At 50.3% G+C, this 17,067-nt stretch overlaps 1 protein-coding gene across 4 annotated transcripts in view; it reads right to left on the reverse strand.

Moving 5' to 3' along the window:
• The window catches only part of CUEDC1 (CUE domain containing 1), a 93,920-nt gene extending 77,355 nt beyond the window's left edge, over window positions 1–16,565 (reverse strand). Inside the window, exon 1 of one of the 4 annotated variants that reach the window (XR_001711012.4) lies at window positions 16,377–16,544. The gene's annotated coding sequence lies outside the window, so the exon portion shown is untranslated. Of the gene's footprint in view, window positions 1–7,341; window positions 8,266–16,376 lie in introns of those variants that run through there. The other 3 variants (XM_009432900.4, XM_009432903.5, XM_054671470.2) reach the window with 3 other exon arrangements.
• Window positions 16,566–17,067: the final 502 nt, after the last annotated feature.

The following is a 17,067-nucleotide window of genomic DNA, read 5'->3' on the forward strand; positions in this document are numbered from 1 at the left end:
GCTAATTTTATATTTTTAGTAGAGATGGGGTTTTTCCATGTTGGTCAGGCTGGTCTCGAACTTCTGACCTCAGGTGATCTGCCTGCCTCAGCCTCCCAAAATGCTGGGATTACAGGCACGAGCCACTGTGCCCGGCCTTTTTTTTTTTTTTTTTTTTTTTTTTTTGAGAAGGAGTCTCACTCTGTCACCCAAGCAGGAGTTCAGTGGCATGATCCTGGCTCACTGCAACCTCCACCTTCTGGGTTCAAGCGATTCTCCTGCCTCAGCCTCCGGAGTAGCTGGGACTACAGGAGTGTGACACCACGCCTGGCTAATTTTTGTATTTTAGTAGAGACGGGCTTTCACCTTGTTGGCCAGGCTGATCTTGAACTCCTGACCTCAAGTGATCTGCCCGCCTTGGTCCCCCAAAGTGCTGGGATTGCAGGCATGAGCCACCACGCCCGGTCTAGCTTTTTATTTTTTTGAGACGAGATCTCAGTCTGGGTGAAGACTGGAGTGCAGTGGAACAATCCCGGCTCACCGCAGCCTTGAACTCCTGGGCTCAGGTGATCCTCCCACCTCAGCCTCCCAAGTAGCTGGGACTACAGGCACACACCACCACGCCCAGCTAATTTTTCAAATTATGTGTAGAGATGGGGGGGGGGTCTCACTATGTTGCCCAGGCTGGTCTCGAACTCCTGACCTCAAGTGATCCTCCCACCTTGGCCCCCCAGAGTGCTGACATTACAGGCGTGAACCATTTCGCCTGACCTGAACAGCTTTTGGAGATGTCTGGCCAGCTCATATCCCTCCTGTGAGGACCGCCTCTACTCCCATTCACAGGGGAAAGCTCCCACCCCCTGGTGCTGCGTGATCATGCCCTCCTGGCCCCAGCTGACTGGCCCAGTGGTAGATAGCTGATCCACACGAGCCCATCAGACTCTCTCCTCAGGAGTTCACATCAAGGTTCAGACACCATTCAGTAACTAAGGGTTACTGGAAAGCGGATGGGTGTATTTGGGAGCTGAGGGGCCATACCACCTGTTGCACATCCACAGCAGCAGCGGCGTCCTGCAGGTGCACCATGCAGACTCACTGAGAACAGCTGCGTCGGCCACCCCCACCACACCCCCACACACACCCGGCACTTGGGAGACCAGGTACTTCCTCCTTTGAGTCTTCAATTCCCCTATGGCTTCAAATAGCTCAAGCTGGTTTCTGTTACTTGCCTTCAGTAGAGTCTGAACTGAGAGACAAGCTGGCATCACTATCCTCCCTGTACAGATGAGGAAAGAGGCTCTAGAGGTGACTAAATCAACATCATATAGTCAACATGTAATAAAGGAGCCGTTAAAAACCCTGCCATGTGACTCTTCTTCAGTGCCATCCCATGCCTCCTTCCCTGGATTAAAGGAAGTGGCAGGTATTCCATTTCTGTCAGTGTTTAAAAAAAAAAAAAATGGTGGCACAGTAAGCGATTCAGCCAGAGGCACTCCAATGGACTGAAGCTGGAAACAAGAAATTCAAAATCCTCTCCTTTAGATCGGCAAAGACAGCTCTTCTCTCCTCTACATTTGCCAGCCTTCCTTGCAGTGAGGTCGGCCCCATGTGACCAGCTCTGGACAATGTGAATGGAAGTAACAGGTGTCAGTTTCCTCCATCTCTCTCCTCCCCTCCCGCAGTAACCTTGAAGGCCCTATATTCCAGATGATGTGGCTACAGATGGAGGTGCACTGCCTGACCTACAAGACTTTCCATGAGCAAAAAATAAACCTAGATGGTGTCAAGCCCCTGGGATGTCAGGATTTGATTATTCCTGCAGCATAATCCAGCCTCTCCTGACTAAAGCACAGGAATTTTTCAGCCTGGGCCCTTCAGCAGGATGCTGCATTCATTTGTTTAACATTCATCTGTTTAACAAATATTTCTGGAGCAACAGTGCCAGGTGCTGTCATGGGTATAATCAAGGGCACAGTAGTTTTTTTAAAAATACAATAACTACCCTTAGGAAGCACCCTATCTGGTGACTCATAAGCCCCACTTGGGACTAAAAGAAACAGTTCTACAGGTGCAAAGCAGAACTCCCACGCAGCCCCTGGCTAACCTGAGCCCCAGAGAAGCTAAGCTGCCAGGAGGCAAAGACAGCTTGTCCTAGTGACTCCAGGAGGGTGGCAGCCAAGAGTGAGTTCACACCAGGCTTTCACACCCAAGGCTCTACCAACTCTACTCCTGCCAGCCGTGTGGCTGTAGACAAGTGCTTCCCTTGCTCTGGGCACAGACACACGGGAGAAGGCATCAAGGAGGAGTCATCAAGACAGCAGGTGGCTGATGGAAAACAGAAGCAGCAAAAGACACCGCTCATCTTCCCCACCCTCGTCTGCAGCAGAAATGTCTCCTCTGGGAATCATCTCCCTGTTTCATTTTAACTGGAAAAGTCCCCCATGACTGAGCTTTTCTCCCCCTATCCCACATAGCAGAGGACTGAGCAGAGAAGTCATTATTCTGTCAGGAACTGGTGTCTGGGTATAGTCTCCTTTCTTTATGCCAAAAGCTAGATAAGAAGTTAGGTAGACAGGGTTGCCATATACAGTTATGCAGGCTGTTCACTACAACGCGCCCATCCAAAGGGGCAAATGGAGCTCAAATCCAGCCTACACTCTGCCTACCAAGCTGTGTGACCTACAGGAAGAGCACCTTCTTCTAATTCACCCAAAGGTGTCTGCTGTATGCCACAGAAGAACTGGAGCCAGGGCTTCTCCATAACAGCAAAGGGAAGTTACTATACTAACCTCTCTACTTTTGTAGATGTTTGACATTTTTCACAGTAAAAGGTTAAAACCAAAACCAAATAAACACCTCACCAAGTGAGTGTGTGTGTTACTTGGCCAGGTTACTTAACCCTCAGCCTCAATTCCCACAACCAAAAAGACAATAATCGCTGGCTCCTAGGGTCAGTATAAGGACTAAACTAAATTACATAAGTAGCATGTTTGACATGGAGCAAGTCCTCTTACAAATGGGAACTATTAACAGTAGCCACTGCTGATGGCTGGGGCCAGGAAGGAAAACGAGGTGAATGGGGACAGAGGGACATTGTCTAAAAAAACAAGCCTTTGGGAAATGTGTGTGGAGAAGCCAGAGTCCGAAAACAAGACCACCCTATTCATGTTCCTAAATTGAGCTTGGGGGGCAGGGCTGGTCTGAAGGAGTTCTCATGCAACCCCTTCTTCGGTGGCAGCCTTTACACTTCCCTGGGGACCCCAGGCTCGGCTCAGAATCCAAATTAAGGTCAGTGATCCACAGAAAGACCACAAAGAGTGGCTTAGAAAAGGATGTGCTCCCGGCCTCCCGGCAAACTCAGAGAAGGGCCCGGCAGCTGGGAGGTGGAGCTGGCTGGGCTGGGAGTGCTCACATCTGAAGTCCTGAAAGAGAACGGGACTTTTCCTAAGATGTTCCAGGAGGTCAGCCATTAGCACAGAGAGGACACCTGCCACCTTCATGGGGTGCGAATGGCCCACTCACATCCCTGTAGGTCAAAAACTATTTTTGAATTGTCTAGTTTTTTTTCGTTTGTTTGTTTGGTTTGATTTGTTTTTTGAGACAGAGTCTCGCTCTGTCACCCAGGCTGGAGTACAGTGGTGTGCTCTCAGCTCACTGCAACCTCCGCCTCCTGGGTTCAAGTGATTCTCCTGCCTCAGCCTCCCAAGTAGCTGACACTACAAGCATGCACCACCACACCCAGCTAATTTTTGTATTGTTACTAGAGATGGGCTTTCACCATGTTGGCCAGGCTGGTCTTGAACTCCTGACCTCAGGTGATCCACCCGCCTTGGTCTCCCAAAGTGCTGGTATTACAGGCGTGAGCCACCACACCCGGCCAAATTGTCTAGTTTTATGAGATGAATTTTTATGTTAATGTCTTCAAAATAATCACTGCTGCCGGGCGCTGTGGCTCACGCCTGTAATCCCAGCACTTTGGGAGGCCGAGGCGGGTGGATCACGAGGTCAGGAGATCGAGATCATCCTGGCTAACACGGTGAAACCCCGTCTCTACTAAAAATACAAAAAATTAGCCAGGCGTGGTGGCAGGTGCCTGTAGTCCCAGCTACTCGGGAGGCTGAGGCAGGAGAATGGCATGAACCCGGGAGGCGGAGCTTGCAGTGAGCCGAGATCGCGCCACTGCACTCCAGCCTGGGTGACGGAGTGAGACTCTGTCTCAAAACAAAACAAAAACAAAAATGATCACTGCTATATGTGAATTTTACCAGTAGTCTATTTTTAACGACATGCCTCCCTATTCTTTTCCCTTCAAGGCCTTAGGTTCCAGAGCCTTACCAGGATGAGAGGGCTGATGGTGACAGTGGCAGTGACCGGAAGCTGGGAGCCCTTCCCAAAGCCCCTGGAGGGAACTCACCACTAGCACGAACCGCCAAGGCCCTGGGTGCCAGCCTAGTGCCCGCGCTAGGAGACTGACATGGAAGGCTTCTGGCTTCAGTCAAATGCCATCTCACTCATTTGCCTCTCCTTTCTTTCTTTTCCAGAATTAAAGCTCATAGGATGATTCATTCTCTTATTAAATCAGCTCATGAGAAAAAGGGAAGTCACCCGAGTTCCCATCCCTCTCTCCACCAAACATAAGCCACGCTGTGGCTCATTCCCCATATGCATTTAATAGAAATGCTACCACAAGGAAGAAATTCCACTAAGAACCCCACCCTTCACCTTTCCTTTCATGTCTCAAGAATTCACCATCCATGGCAGTTTTCTAAGTTTCTAAGGCTGCCAGGGGGAGAGGTGAGTTGGAATTTAAAGATAAGTTCCCAAATAAAATGGGATAGGAGGGGAAAGAGTCACATGGCTCTTAAATCCACATACATGCAACCCTCAAAGCAGATAGTAAAAATCCACCCCAAAAAAAATCCTTCTCTATCTCTGCCAGATCTCCTCAGCTCTGCCCCACACTTAGAAACAGCTGTTTCCCCAGAACTCCAAAAAAAACTCTCATATATTCCATCCCTCATTCTTTCCAAGACTGTGATCTGTACACTTAATCTACCTCTAGGCTCAGTTTATCCCTCCCTGGGATTGTCAAACAAGAACAGTAACAGTCAAAGAATAAGAATCCTAACGCTACAATGTTATAAAGCACTTTTGTAAATACATCTATGGACTCAGCCTCCTGGCTTTGGAGCTCAGATCCTGCCTCCTCAGCTAACTAGCAGTGTGACCTTACGCAAGTTAACTTAACCTCTCTGTGCCTCGGTCTCCTCCTGCATAAAGTGATGATACTACTGTCTCATCTAGGATTGATTACATAAATTAATATTCCCAAGATGCTTAGAAAGCTTACTGGCATATGCAGTAAGCATGCAATAAATGTTAGTTATTATTATTTATTTATATATATATATTTTTTTTTTTTTTTGAGACGGAGCTTCGCTCTTGTTGCACAGGCTGGTGTGCAATGGTGCGATCTCGGCTCACTGCAACCTCTGCCTCCCAGGTTCAAGTGATTCTCCTGCCTCAGCCTCCTGAGTAGCTGGGATTACAGGCATGCGCCACCACGCCCGGCTAATTTTGTATTTTTAGTAGAGACAGGGTTTCTCCATATTGGTCAGGCTGGTCTCGAACTCCGGACCTCAGGTGATCTGCCCGCCTTGGCCTCCCAAAGTGCTGGGATTACAGGCGTGAGCCACTGCGCCTGGCCATTAGCTATTATTAGACTATTACAAGAATCTTGTGCCACAGAGATTATTCTTACCAGCTCTATTTAACATATGTAGTCAATAGCCATGTGTTGTTGTGGAGTATAATAATAGATTAGCCTCAAGAAAACTATAAATTAACAAACTAAGTGACCTGCTCAGAATGACACAGCCCACACATGGCAGAGCTAAGACTGGAACTCCAGTCATCAACTCCTTTGCACACTCACACATTTCACACTTTAACACACTGTCTCCTTCAGGCATGGAGATTTGAGAAGTCCCACGGATCAGCATCAAAAACAGATTTCAATCTCTACAGAGCGACAGTATCTCCAGGAATCTTTCAAGATTCACCAAACAAAATTCATTTCCATTCGTCTTCATATTCCACGAAAACACACCAAAGCTGCCTTAGGGAGAGGGTGTCGCCCCATCAAAGGTGTCAAGGACCATGCAAGGCCAGGGGTCACACTGGCCTCAACAATGTTTCAGACAAAAACGGCTCCCTTGGGAGGCTCCGAGGCTGTCATCGATTTGCTAAAGGTCAGTACAGATCATTTGGGAATGGATTTGTGTAGGCATGGCCTAAGACACATGGACTTCTGCCAAGCCCATATATTTTTTCAAAACATCTGCACTGTCTTCACCCTTGATAAATAGCAGCCAGGCTACAGAAATATTTCCATTACACACAAAAGCCTGCTTTGCCACCACAATTCATTGAAATGGATGTTTCCAACTTGAGAAGAACTCTTCAATGAAAACATCTAAAAACACCCCAATCTTCCAGCAGAGGCAACCAATCTAGCATTCAGGAAACCTTCAAACACTAGTAAATAATATTTGTGGAAACAAATTCTTTGGTAGACATATGCCCCCATGCCCAAAGTCTAACTATATCTAATAAATAGGTTAAGCCCATTTCTTCTAGCTGTATTATGAACATTCATGCGAAGACATCCGCATAAACATTTTCGTAAAGGTTTTCCCATATTTCCAGACTGTGGTGAAATCTCCTTATGGCCATGCTGAAAAGAATTGGAATAAAAAGAATTTAACATCGTAGCCCTGGCTTTACCACTAAGTAGCTGTGTGATTTCACAAAATGAAAATAATAACAATAACAGCAGCAGCTAACATTTAATGAGGACTTACAATACGCAAAACATTGTGCTAGGGGCTTAATAAGTATTTGGTAGTAATTAACAATCATTATGTAATATTTTGGCTGGGCGTGGTGGCTTATACCTATAATCCCAGTGGGAGGCTGAGGTGGGCGGATCAGTTGAGGTCAGGAGTTCGAGACCAGCCTGGCCAACATGGTGAAACACTCTCTCTACTAAAAATACAAAAATTAGCTGGGCATGGGGTAATGGAGGGCGCCTGTAATCCCAGCTACTCAGGAGGCTGAGACAGGAGAATTACTTGAACCCGGGCGGGTGGAGGCTGTGGGTGACAGAGCAAGACTCCACCTCAAAAATAAAAAATAAAAAAAAACACCAAAAAACCATTTGGTAATATTATTACTCCCACTGTATGGATCAGGAAACTAAGACTCAGAGAGATTGAGTAACTTGCCCCAAGAACACAGCAGCAACTAGCAGAGGCTGGGATGAAGCACAGGCATTCTGATTCAGTATTCTTAATTACATACCATTGGTCTTGTCAAAGCACTTAACGACCCACAACCTCAGATTCCTCCAGGAGCCAACCAAGCAAGCAGTCTTCAGAATCCTTTCCAGCTGTAAAATTCAGTGATTCTCTTTTCAAAATAAAATGAATTTATAACTTTGAGAAATAAAATGTAATGATGCTCTAGTACTGCTGAGGGAAGGAAACATCTGTGTATGCCTCACCCAGAACCAGTCAGGGGAGGAAAACTGCTGATTTTCTAGGGTAATGATGTCCTGTGAACCAATCAGACTGGCCTCAAGCCGTCTCAGGAAAAATGACAGCTTGAAGTTCTCAGAGGATCCACCAACATGCAAAGGTCTGCAAGTTCGCAACTATCAGTTCTCAAACTTTAATTTGACTTTCTTTTTTTAAAGGAAACTCATATGCAAGAAAATGCTGCACCGTAGAGGCTGATCTTAAGAATGCCAGTACAAGAAGTATGTTGACTCTGTGGCATGCTCACACTTGCTTTCCTTTCAGGTGTACACCTGCTCAGGGAAAATCCACCCGGCCCAGGCAATCTGTTTTAAGACTTCCCTAGCCCGAGGCTCAGTGGTCCTGTAATTGGGTGGGGGTTTTGTCCTTTGCACATCTGATATCTTCATACGCTCCCTCCTGCTCATCATCACCAGCCCGGTCTCTGGACACACAAACACGCAAGTGCTGCCTTCCCCAACTCCATCTCGGACGCATCTTCTTCCTCTCTCTGCTCAACACATGAGTTCCCTGTTCACACACCTTGCCATCAGCTGACACAGCCAATGGTGAAACTCCCCCAGCTGACCCTCCCTGGAGCTCACTAGCTCTCTCCCAGCTGTGGGTACAGCCTGAAACCGAAACTAATCTCAGACCAGAGCAAAGTGAAATCATTTCAGGAGCCTGATCACCCTACATGACCACAGAGAGGCTTCCCCTTAACAGAGCTCCAAATCCAGCTTGCTGGTCACCAGGAGAAAAAAAAAAAAAAAAAAAGCTTTGCAGTGCCCTCCTAACATCAAATACTTTCTTAATGAATAGGGAATCATGGGATTAGAGGAGGAAGCAAAAGTTCTTGCCATCGTGTTTGCTGCTGCTACTTCTCTCTTATTTGCACAAGTCTATTTCAGTTCACCCCGTGAGCTAAAGTTCACCACCCGGTATTATTTTTAAACTCATTGTCCAGCATCCGTTCATATTTGGTTCACTCTTAATCAGATTATCTTCCAAGAGCAAGCTTTGTTCTCTTCTGAGATCCCTGTAACCATCTTGCTGTAATGTGGCTGAGACTGTTATACTACATGTTTTTCGTAAATTTGAAAAATGAAGCGTTTTACTTTTGTGCTCGGGCCAGGCACGGTGGCTCACACCTGTAATCCCAGTACTTTGGGAGGCTAAGGCGAGTGGATCTCTTGAGCTCAGGAGTTCGAGACCAGCCAGGCCAACATGGGGAAACTCCATCTTTACTAAAAACACAAAAAAATTAGCTGTTTGTGACGGCGTATGTCTGTAATCCCAGCTTCTCGGGAGGCTGAGACACAAGAATCGTTTGAAACTGGGAGGCAGAGGTTGCAGTGAGCTGAGATCACACCACACTGCACTCCAGCCTGGGTGAAAGCGCAAGACCCTGTCTCATAAATAAATAAATAATAAAAAATAAAAACACTTTTGTGCTTGGAACAATAAAAAAGAAAAAAAGCAAAAGCCATTATGACTGAACATAATGTCAGGCCTTGATGATCCTTCAAAGAAGTATAAATGTTGAGAAGGATCCTAAACTGTGTTTTCTCTTCTTACCCTTGCCCCCAGCATACTTGTGGGCACCTTTCTTTGTGGCTAGGCAGTATTACGAAAAAAAGCCTACTGTCAGCTTAAGCAAAACAGAATAAGAAGGGTTAAGTGCACTGGCCCAACAAGGGTATGGTCAAAGAGAAATTAAGTCTTGGATTATCTGTTATTTACTCATTCATCCAACAAAGTTTACTGAGGGCCTCATATATATGCCTAAAACTCTTCTAGGTGCATCTAGGAGATAACCCACTAGCTCCAACTGAGAGTGCCATTCTCAGAAACACTGTGTGTATGGGGGCTGATGCTTTCTGTATTCCAATACCAAGACAAATGCTCCACTACTTTCAGGTTTCCTGAGCTCTCCTCACACGGCTTGGACTCCATCCCCGAGAGCTGTAGGTCCCTCCCAGTGAGCACCCCCGGGTGACGCTGACCAGGAACATTGCGGGCCAGGGTCCCAGCTGTTGGGCAGACTCTGTTTGTGCCTTGGCTCACTCATTAATGGATGAGCTGCTCAGTGTTATCGGGCATTCTTCAATCACTCCAACAGTCAAAGGAGGGGTTAGGCCAGATTTAAGTAATCTTCTAGCTCAAAAATTCCAGCTCCTTTTATCCTCCGATCACCGAGCTGACATGGACCTCTAGGGGCCTCTACTTCATCTTCCTGTCTCCAGAAGAAACCTCTTAAACCACAAAGACAAATGAAACTTGTTCCCATTTCTGAAGACCTTCAGGGGAGGCCATTCCCCTCTGTGCCTATGAGTCACTTTTCTTACATCTCACATCCTATCTGGAATGTCTTCCTCATACCTTACTTGAATCCTCCCTCTGTAGTTTAAATTCATTTGCCTCTGGTTCTAAGTGCAGAGAGACAAGAGTGAATCACTGTGTTCTGAGCAATGACTCTTAAGGGACTTTTATGTCTTCTTCACCATGTTCACTGCAGGCATTACAAGAGGTGGCAGTGTTTCTCAGCTGTTAAAAACCACAAAGGCATCAGGAAAGCTGACCAAACTGCCCAGTTCCTGCCTCACCCTGGCAAGGGTGCTACAGAATCCAGAAAACCTGACCCTTCTCTGAAACCCACACCGCTACTTAGCTCTACTCAGAGTTCACCAAGGGGGAGAACAATGTGCTCCCATGCCAGATCAAAAGCCCAGGAGGCAGCAGCCACTTTATCTTGTCCTCACTCAGCTCAAGCGGCCCCTCCTCCAGGAAGCCTTCCCTGCCCCAACTCCTCTTCTGGCTGGCAAAGTGCCCCCTTCCTCAGTGCTTTGTCTTATCGCAGCACTTGCCACAGAAACTGAAATTCCAGGCTAACATGTTTGTCTCCCTTACTAGACAGGAGGCATCTTGAAGGCAGGGGCCATGGCTTGATGACCTTTGTGCTCCAGGATGGGCCCCAGCAGAGTATCTGGCACTTGGCCAGTGGTTCTCAGCAGACTCTGTTAAGCTGAACCCTCCAGGCATGTTCCAACGATGCCTGGACATTGCACTGGCAGCCCTTCAAGCAGGACACAAATCCCACAACCCCCCCAGCTCCACCCTCCCCCACCACGACCACCCCCGAGCTCAGTAGGGGTGTCTCTGACATACTTTTTTTTTTTTTTTTTTTTTTTTTGAGGTAGGGTCTGGCTCTGACACCGAGGCTGGAGTGCAGTGGTGCAATTTCAGCTCACTGCAACCTCAGCCTCCCAGGCTCAAGCAATCCTCCCACCTAAGCCTCCTGAGTAGCTGGGACTACAGATACATGCCACCACGCCTAGCTAATTTTTGTAGAGATGAGGTTTCACCATGTTGCCCAGGCTGGTTTAGAACTCTTGAGCTCAAGTGATCTGCCAACCTCAGTCTCTCAAAGTGCTAGGATTACAGGCATGAACTACCACACCCAGCCCTGACAGTTTCTCTAAGGGTGTGGGCCTGCAGCCAGACTTCCTGAATTCAAATCCTGGCTCTGCCACTTTCTAGCCATGTGATCTTGGGCAAGTTATTTAAACTCTTGATGTCTCTTATGTCTCTATTTCTTCACCTGAAAAATTGGTATAATATCTCATAGGTCCTGTGAGGATTCAACGAGCTAATCCATGTGAAGTACTTGGAAAAGGTCCGACCCCTCTGTGAGTGCTACAATGATTATTTCCCAAGCCTATTCCTTCACAGAAACCCTTGGCCCCCACAGCTTCCACTCTTTTCGTTTTTGAGACAGAGTCTCACTCTGTCACCCAGGCTGGAGTGTAGTGGCGCGATCTCGGCTCACTGCAACTTCTGCCTCCTGGGTTCAAGCGATTCTCCTGCCTCAGCTTCCCAAGTAGCTGGGACTACAGGCGCCTGCCGCCAAACCTGGATAATTTTTTTGTACTTTAGTAGAGACGGGGGTTTCACCATGTTGCCCAGGTTGGTCTTGAACTCCTGAGCTCAGGCAATCTGCCTGCCTCAGCCTGCTAAAGTGCTAGGATTACAGATATGAGCCACCGTGTCCAGCCTCTTATTTTTTTTATTTATTTATTTTTTTTTTTGAGACAGAGTCTCGCTCTGTCGCCCAGGCTGGAGTGTAACGCTGTGATCTCGGCTCACTGAAACCTCCGCCTCCTGGGTTCAAGCTATTCTCCTGCTTCAGCCTCCTGGGTAGCTGAGATTACAGGCGCCCACCACCATGCCCGGCTAATTTTTGTATTTTTAGTAGAGACAGGGTTTCACCATGTTGGCCAGGCTGGTCTCGAACTCCTGACCTCAGGTGATCCGCCCGCCTCGGCCTCCCAAAGTGCTGGGATTACAGGCGTGAGCCACTGCACCCTGCGAGCTTGCACTCTTGACTGCCTACTGGGCCTGCCCCAATCTCCTCACTAGGTTCCCTTCCTCCAGGGAACTCTGCCCTGTTCCTCTGGACCAATGTTAGTATTAACTTTATGCCATTCAACCCTTCTCACTGGTTATGCCTCCTCACCCCTCCCCCAGCTTACAGGGCAAATTCTCCAAAGAAAAGGAAAAAGAGTTGGTTCCACAGCAGGGCTACAGATGCTGAGTCATTCTGCCCCCAAATATGCTTAGCTGTCACCCATGACATTTCAGTCTCCCCACCCCCGCCTCCACTGTGCGGTCCTCTCTGCTCATCATTCAAGAGCCTCACCCCACCCCCTCCCACTCTTCCAAAATCCACCCTCAGCCTCTACAGTTTTTACCAAAGATTTTCCTTAATAATGACCCTCAGAATTTGTGTACCGCTGTGCAGAAATGGCAATAATAATAATAGCTTCGATGTAATGAACACTTCCTCTTTGGCATACACATGAGATCTCTTTTAACTCTTTCTAAATATAGGAAACTCTGGCACTTACAAAGTCTTAGAGTAAGATGGAGAGCTGGGATTCTACCTGGAGATGCCTAACTTCAGATCTTACACTCTAAACAACTAAGCTATGATGAAAATGTGCACAAAATAACTCAGTTGCTTCCTAGGGGTGGAAGTTAGGCCAGTGGAGTTGGAACTTTTTTTTTTTTTGAGACAGAGTCTCACTCTGTTGTCCAGGCTAGAGTCCAGTGGTGCAATCTCAGCTCACTGCAACCTCCGCCTCCCGAGTTCAAATGATTCTCCTGCCTCAGCCTCCCAAGTAGCTGGGGTTACAGGTACACACCACCATGCCCGGCTAATTTTTTGTATTTTTAGTAGAGACAGGTTTCACCATGTTGGCCAGGCTGGTCTCGAACTCCTGACCTCAGGTGATCCACCCGCCTCAGCCTCCCAAAGTGCTGGGATTACAGGCAGGAGCCACCATGCCCAGCCTAAACATTTTTATCTTACCAAGAATTCCTCAAAGACCCTTGGTGCTGCCACAATGGAAATGAAATGGTCACATTTATAAGAAGGGAGTTTATGTTTACAAGGACTGTTATCACATTTATCATTTATGACCTGCTTTAAAGATAAGACATTTAGCTGCATCATCAAGAGTCTGTGATAATGCGCTGACACATCAGAGGTTCTGGGAGCCTGGAAGCCAAGGGGATCAGAGAAACACTGAGTGAGCCAACACAGCTAGCATCCTGAACTCACCAACCCATGGTAGCCAGGGCCACAGCATGACTGAGAAGTCATGGCCACTGGGGAAGATGAATCCTCAGTCACTGCAACAAGGACCTTTGCATGCCACCAAGACACTTCCAATTCCCAAGTCAAGGACCACTGGACCACAGTGCTTTAGGGTCTCCAATGCCCTTCATTTTATTTTATTTTATTTTATTTTATTTTTTTAATTTATGTATTTTTTTTGGAGACAAAGTTTTGCTCTTGTCATCCAGGTTGGAGTGCAATGGCACAACTTCGGCTCACTGCAACCTCCACCTCCCAGGTTCAAGCAATTCTCCTGCCTCAGTCTCCTGAGTAGCTGGGATTACAGGCACACGCCACCACACCCAGCAAATTTTTGTATTTTTAGTAGAGACGGGGTTTCACCATGTTGGCCAGGCTAGTCTTAAACTCCTGACCTCAGGTGATCCACCCCCCTCGGCCTCCCAAAGTGGTGGGATTACAGGCATGAGCCACCGCATCCGGCCTCCAATGCCCTTTATAGCTCTTGCTTCCTGTAAGTGCAAGAGCCAGCAACACAGAAGCACCACCTCCTCCAGCTCACCTTGGATAGTCAGAGGTGACCCCTGTCAGACACCCAGCTTCCTGTGCCCAAGGCTCTAGAATACTCCTGCCTCTGCTGCTTATTACCAGAGCAAATGTAGGAAGCTCTAAAGGAAGAATACCAGTGTGAGTGCTGCCATATGCCAAACACTGTGCTCTCTAGTTAAACAAAGAAAAATCCCCTACAGCTCTCTGTGGGGGACTTGAGCCTAAGGAAGTCTTCTCAGTCCCAAGGTAGAGAAGTCACAAATGGCAGATCGTCCTAAAGCTCTTCCAGATCTCTAGCAAGTGTAGATGCCACAAACACCTATGCAGCAGCCCAGGACCCAGTGAGCCAAGAAAGGAGAGGCAGGCCAGGCCTCCTCTGGCCTGGGGCTGCACTGGGGATAGTGACAGCAGCCCTCTGGCCCCCACTTGCCTTCAAGAGTCCAAAGGGATCTAAGGAACCGACAATACCCAGATCATAGCCTTGGACAATTCTGCCCCAAGACCTCCTTAAGAGTCGTCTTTCACACTTAACACTCTCTACTAAAGCACCGCAACCCCATTTCCCCAAGAACAAGCTGGAGCTCTTAAAGGCCTGGATCTCACACCCAGCTGAAACACCAGAATATCCACCTCCACCCAAATCCCTTTATTTACCTCTAATTCAATAGACCAGTGGGCCTAGTCCAGTGCCCAGGGCCTTCCCACCACACAGACAGCAAAATGAGCCCCTGGAAAAGGGCCACCTCATCTGCCCCCATCCTCTAGCTAGCTGTAGGGAGCTGGGATCTGTCCAGACACTCCAGGTCTCCATGGCCACAAGCCCAAAGTTGCATAGGGAGGTCATGAGAAAAGACCTTAGAAGCAGTCTGCTCTTTGAACCCTGGGATTATTCACTGACCAGCCAAAAAGGTGACAACTGTTCTGATGGCCCAGGTCAGACCAGTAACTCTAGGGCAGAGGTCTCAATGGAGGTCCTAGTTCCAAGGGGGTATATTAACCGTCTGGTGTTGAATACAAGTGTCTCCCTACACACATGCATTTTGGAAGGAGAGGAGTTAGAGCTTTCACCAGATTCTCAAAGGGGCCCATGACTCCAACCTCTGGCCCTAGTTGGCCTGGCCCAGGAGCTGGGGATACAGCCCTAGTCATATCAACATCCCTGGGCCATCCTCGCTGTCCAGGGTCTCTCTTCTATTCAAGGATGTGCCCAGGTCGGTAGCAGTATCCTGTTTCCCTTGTCCTGGCCCTTCCAGCTGCAGAAAGTGGACAGCGGGTTTCACATCCAGCCCTGCTGCACACGCTCCAGCTTCCTGGAGACCCGAGCCAGGTTTCTCCCAGCAGCACCTCTCCATCCCAGAGATGGCACCATATTCAAATTGAGGTACCAGTGGCACTAACCCCCAACAACAGAGAGGACCCAGCTTCACACTTGATCCAGCAGGGGCCCACCCACATGGTGAGATGACTTCCTCCGTGAGAGAATTCCTGGGGTCCCTCACCTCCTTCAGGCACAGCTGGCTATAAAGAAAAGGGGTGAAAGGCCCAGTACATCTCCCTGAGTCCTTTCTCCTGGGCCAGGTGGCTCAGGTGCTGCGGGATCACCCAGGGAAGGCTCATTCCTCTCGCTACAAGACGCTGACTGCGGATCAGGTGGGGAGCATGGTGGATGGTCTTCTTGTATCCTCTATCGCCTCCAGGGCATCTTGTTTCTAAACTCCCAGGGAGTCCCCTCATCTTCTACTCCACTACTCCACCAAAAAAAGGAAAATCTAAACCCTCCCTCCCCTTAAAACACATTCCGTCTCAGGAATTTAATTTCAGTGTACGTTTCTTAGAGCTAAAACTTTTTTTAAGGGGAAAAGAAATGGGCAGGGCAGTGCTGGGTGTAAGGCGACCACGCGACCGAGAAAAGGAAGAGGGAGGAATGAATAAACGCTGACACCAGCCCCCCTTGGAGCTCAGAGCCTGGGGCACAGGAGCCGGCGGGGCGGGGGAGCAGGGGCGGGGACAGCGCATTCCCAACTTTCCCTGGCCGAGCTGACGGGAGATACAGCTCCCAGGGGACCGGGAGGGACCAAAAAAGGCTGAGCCGACCTGTGACATCGGCGGGGGGCAGGAAGCGAAGCTCCCCTCCCCCTGAAAGGCGCTCGGCTCCCAGCAGGCGCCCCCGCCTGCCGTCGCCGCCCAGCCTGCGCCCCCAGGCCCGGGCACTGCGGGGAGGGGCGCCCACACAAAAGGGGGAGCGGCGGGAGAGGGGACTCGGGCGAAGCCGGCTCCGGGAGGCCTCGTCTCCCTTCCCTGCGGCGCTGGCCCGCGCCCCCCGGTCTAATCGCGCGCCCCGCTCCCGGCCCCCCAGATGCCCGCACGCCCCCCGCGCCCGGGGCCCGGGATGAGGTGGGGGTTCGGGAAGGAAGGGCGGGCGGGGACCTGCCGCACGCGGAGCTCCCGGGGAGCCGCGCCGACAGCCCCGGGAATCAAACTCGCGACGGCCCGGCCCTCCCGGCGGCGCCTGGGCAACGGGTCCCGAGAAGGTGGGGCCGCTGGGCCGGGGCCGCGGCCGGGATTGCGCGCGGGGCGCCGGCGAGGACCGCGCCCGGGGCCGGGCGGGAGCCGCGGGAGCGCGGGGGTCTTACCGGGCAGCGCCACGCGCGTCCGCTCCGCGCGGGCCGCAGGGGCCGGGCCGCGGGCCGGGCGGGGGAGGGGCTGCAATCCGCAGCGGTGGCGGCGGGGCCAGGCTCGGCGGCGGCGGCGCGGCTGGGGCGCGGGGAGGCGGAGAAAGTGAGGCGAGGCCGGCTTCCTAGCGGCGGGCGGCGAGAAATGCAGCTGTCCCTGCGCGGCTGCCGGCAGGGCCACAAGTGGGGCCGCGCGGGGAGGAGCGGGGCTGCGGGCGGGGCGGGGCGGGGGCCCGGCTGCGGCGCCCCCGGGCCCTTTCCCTATGGCCGACCCCTTTCCAGAGAGGAGGGAAGCGGACCTGGGGGTCCGGAAACCTACATGGTTGCCGGGGGTGGAGAGGGGAGCACCCGGTGAAGGCTGGAAAAATGCCCTCCGTGTACCTCCCTCCCCGGCCGCAGTGACTCCCTAGTTTGCGGGCAGGAGGGCGTGAGCGGGGCGCCTCGACCTCCCGCGCAGAGCGGGGTGCGGGGCATCCTGCCCCTCCCAGCTGCGGAGAGGGTGGGCGGAGGAGACCTGAGACCTCCGAGACTCCGCGGGGAGCTAAGAGCAGGGCTGCCCGACAGGTTCCAGGCCAGTGCCAGGAACCCAGGGTGAGGACGCACAGGTGGGGCTTGGTACACAGGTGTGGAGGAGGGGCAGCTCCCTGTAATT

The sequence above is a fragment of the Pan troglodytes genome, chromosome 19 (genome assembly GCF_028858775.2).
Source record: "Pan troglodytes isolate AG18354 chromosome 19, NHGRI_mPanTro3-v2.0_pri, whole genome shotgun sequence".
In the NCBI taxonomy this organism is placed as follows: Eukaryota; Metazoa; Chordata; class Mammalia; order Primates; family Hominidae; genus Pan; species Pan troglodytes.